Source organism: Moschus berezovskii, chromosome 5 (genome assembly GCF_049115385.1).
Source record: "Moschus berezovskii isolate FMDL1 chromosome 5, NW_MosBer_1.0, whole genome shotgun sequence".
Taxonomy (NCBI): Eukaryota; Metazoa; Chordata; class Mammalia; order Artiodactyla; family Moschidae; genus Moschus; species Moschus berezovskii.
In genome coordinates, this window is record NC_142464.1 from 93,673,843 (window position 1) to 93,678,083 (window position 4,241).

Below are 4,241 nucleotides of genomic sequence, written 5' to 3' on the forward strand. Positions count from 1 at the left end.
TCACCAGAGTGGCAGACTTTTCTATATTAACATCTCTCATAGGGGAGTGGGAGTGAGGATGAGTGAAAAGCCTTAGATTTAACCATTTAAGTACTACAAATAAGGCATGATTCTCCATAAGCAATACTTCATTTTCAATGGAGACAATGAAACCTGCTTAATCCAGACTATCACTGGAGAGTTGTTTTTTTTTAAGATGTTATTTAAGAATCTGTAACAATCAGAAGGCAACGGCAAGCCACTCCAGTACTCTTGCCTAGAAAATCCCATGGATGGAGGAGTCTGGTAGGCTGCAGACCGTGGGGTCGCTAAGGGTCGGATAGGACTGAGCGACTTCACTTTCACTTTTCATTTTCACACATTGGAGAAGGAAATGGCAACCCACTCCAGTGTTCTTGCCTGGAGAATCCCAGGGACGGGGGAGCCTGGTGGGCTTCCATCTATGGGGTCACACAGAGTCGGACACGACTGAAGTGACTTAGCAGCAGCAGCAGCAACAATCAGAAACAGAAAAATGGAATTGACTAATTCCTCTAGAAAAGTTGGTGTCTTGCCAAGGTTGCTTTTCTTAAAAGGAAATATATTTTCCCTACTTCTCTAAATAATATTTTAGGAAAAAGTGTTAGCAAAAAAGTCCCCTAAACCTTGGAGTTCATGGTCAGCCTTCAGTTTTCCATTTCTAGTATTAAGTTCTTCATTCTAAAAGCAACACATATTGTTGATTGAATAATATAAGGCCGAGAGGAAATCCTTCCTCATATTTTTAAAACTCCTTAATTCTAGAATTATTGCCTCTCCAACGACTCCTCTCTTTTTGATCTGATGTGAAAGCCAAATGTTTTCTGCTCAGAGGCCTCTGTTAATATCCTCATAATTCCAGGGAGAGGTTCCTTCGTATTCAAATCTCAGGTGGTGAGGATGAAGACAGAATACATGATGATCCAACTCTACTGCAAGTCAAAAGTAGAAAGAGAGTCAGGTCAAAAAGGAAGACAGCATCCTGCCTTCAGGGTCATCTTGCAATGAAGCAGGGGTGTGGAGCACACAGAAGAGTGCCTCACCCACATAAACAAAGCTGACAAGTGTTCTCTCAGCAGCCCAGGAGCCTCTGCAGCCAACATCTGCCACGACACCTATGTTTATAGCTATAGCAATTACACCATGTCAAAAGGGATTATTTCACTGTCATAGTTCATGTAGGGCCAGTCTTATGAAAACATATAAGCTTGCACTTTTTTTCCACCTTGATTGAGGTGTAATATTTATCTTGCATAAATGAAAAATAAGGAACACTTGACAAATTTATATGTCATTCTTGGCAGAGGTCATGCTCATTTTCTCTGTGTAGCTCCAATTTCAGTATATTTGCTGTGGAAGCAAGCTTGAGGCTTGCTTGGATTTTTATTTATGGTATTTGTATTTTTTTAATTATTACTTTCATATTATTTTGATTTGAAAATCATCAAATACCAAATTAATACACACATATAGAAAAACAAACACAAATGAGAATATAACAGTGACGATCTTTACATGATGTCTAGATTAATTTTTTAACTGATTTTGAATATAAGTATTATCTGAAATTTCAGTAGTGAACGGACTTCCCTAGTGAGTCCTGTGGCTAAATTTGGAGCTCCCAATGATTCATCCCTTCTACTAAAGTGAGCTGCTAAACCAAGTCCTGTCTTTCACCTGACCAGAAAGATAGATAACTAGAAAGGATCTGAAGTAGAGATAGCAAGCCCAATTTATTCACAGTGTCAGTACTGCTCTGTGAACTGTCTGATCACTTATATAATGCTAATTTGAGTTGGAAATTAAGGTAAAGGGTCCAGAAATAACTTAAGGAAATTTGCTAGCCCTACACACCAAAATGTAAAAATCACTTCATCTCCTGGACCAAATAGTTTATTCATTAGTGATATCAATATTTCTATTGCCTTTCTCAGTTCTATTAGTCTAATATGTGTATTGTTTCATTATAAATTAATTTACATATGTGCAGGAAAATCCTGTCCTCTAATTTTACTCTGGGAAATATTTAACCAAACTAAAATCGATAAAGGAAAGAATTGTTGATGACTAGTTATCATATAAAGACTTGATAAAGCAGCTGTGTGTATTAGTTTCTCAGTTATGTCCGACTCTTTGCAACCCCATGGACTTTAGCCCACCAGGCTCCTCTGTCCATGGCATTATCCAGGCAAGAATACTGGAATGGGTTGCTGTTCCCTTCTCCAGGCCATCTTCCCAACCCAGGGATCAAACCAAGGTCTTTTGTATTGCAGGCAAATTCTTTACCATCTGAGCCACCAGGGAAACCCTAATAAAGCAGCTAACAAAATGTAATTTTATCTGTGTTTCTTAAAAGGGAAAATTTAATGTCCACCCAAAATACTGCATGATGTTCTTTATCAGGGGGAAATCCCAAAGTGGGCAGCATAAAGCTAAGGTAACCCCCTTACAAAGCCCTTAATTTTTGTTCTGAAGTGCCAAGTCAGTACTATCATGTTGAAGAAATGTTCAAACTTTGGTGCCTTCCTGACAACATGCAAACATTTTATTGGAATTCCTTTGTGGTCCAGCGGTTAGGAAAATATGCACACATTTTAACAATGTGCACTTTAATAGCTGTGGTCACCAGCATGATTTCTCTAGGAGTTTGCCTACTAATCTTACCACTCACTTAAGCAGTTGTGAAACTGGTGATGTATGTAGTTATTTTTTAAAAGCCCAAAAGAGTAATTATAATATAAGGGTGGGTGAATGCATATAATTTGAGATTTTAGCTCAGAGATCCCTATCTAGAAACTCCCTGACAATGAAATGTTGTCAGAAAGACAAATGGTTCTTACATTTACAGGAGAAACCACAATGCCTGGAGAGGACAGGGTGTAGTCACCCCAAAAAGAAGCAGGTGGCACTTTCATTGCAAAGCCCTGGGATAAAACTGATGCCTCTCTGTAGCTTTCCTTCCTTGGCTTGTTGCCTTCTGACTGCTGGGCAGACTCACTCACAAAAATGTCTGAAATTTGGAAAATCTCTGGGAATAAAATTAAGAAATTAACAGTTTCTCATTTTCAAAAAGCAAAAACTCTTTTTTTATAGACAAGAGGTAGTCATTTTTCAGTGGATTAATGAATTATTTCATTCTTTTTAAATTATTTTTTATTGAAGGATAATTGCTTTACAGAATTTTGTTATTTTCTGTCAAACCTCAACATGAATCAGTCATAGGGATACATATATCACCTCCCTTTTGAACCTCTCTTCCATCTTCTTCCCTATCCCACCCCTCTAGATTGATACAGAGCCCCTGTCTGAGTTTTCTGAGCCATACAGCAAATTCCCGTTGGCTATCTATTTTACATATGGTAATGTAAATTTCCATGTTACTCTTTCTGTGCATCTCACCCTCTCCTCCCCTCTCCCCATGTCCATAATTCTGTTCTCTATGTCTGTTTCTCCATTGCTGCCCTGAAAATAAATTCTTCAGTACCATTTTTCTAGATTCTGTATATATGCATTAGAATATGATCTTTATCTTTCTCTTTCTGACTCACTTCACTCTGTATAAGTTCTAGATTCATCAACCTCATCAGAACTGACTCAAATGCATTACCTTTTATGGCTGAGTAATATTCCATTGTGTATATGTACCACAAATTCTTTATCCATGCATCTGTTGATGGACATCTAGGTTGCTTCCATGTTCTAGATATTGTAAATAGTGTTGCAGTGAACAATGGTATACATGTGTCTTTTTCAGTTTTTGTTTCCTCAGGGTATATGCCTAGTAGTGGGATTGCTGGGTTTTATTCCAAGTTTTTTAAGGAATCTCCATACCATCTTCCACAGTGGCTGTTTCAATTTACATTCCCACCAACAGTGCAAGAGCATTCCATTTTCTCCACTCCCTCTCCAGGATTTATTGTTTGTAGACTTTTCGATGATGGCCATTCTGACAAGTGTAAGGTGATATCTCATTGTTGTTTTGATTTGCATTTCTGTAATAATGAGCGATGTTGAGCATCTTTTCATGTGTTTGTTAGCCATTTGTATGTCTTCTTTGGAGAAATGTCTATTTAAGTCTTTTGTCCAGTTTTTGATTGGGCTGTTTGTTTTTCTGGCCTTGGATTGTATGAGCTACTTGTATGTTTTGGACGTTAATCCTTTGTCAGTTGCTTCATTTGCTGCTACTTTCTCCCATTCTGAAGGTTGTATTTTCACCTGGCTTA

General features: G+C 37.9%; 1 non-coding gene across 1 annotated transcript; it reads right to left on the bottom strand.

Annotated features, from left to right (window-relative positions):
• Positions 1-1,278: 1,278 nt before the first annotated feature.
• Positions 1,279-1,380, bottom strand: LOC129562265 (U6 spliceosomal RNA). The gene has a single exon (XR_008687179.2). It is a non-coding gene; the product is annotated as a U6 spliceosomal RNA (small nuclear RNA).
• Between the last annotated feature and the right edge of the window lie 2,861 nt (positions 1,381-4,241).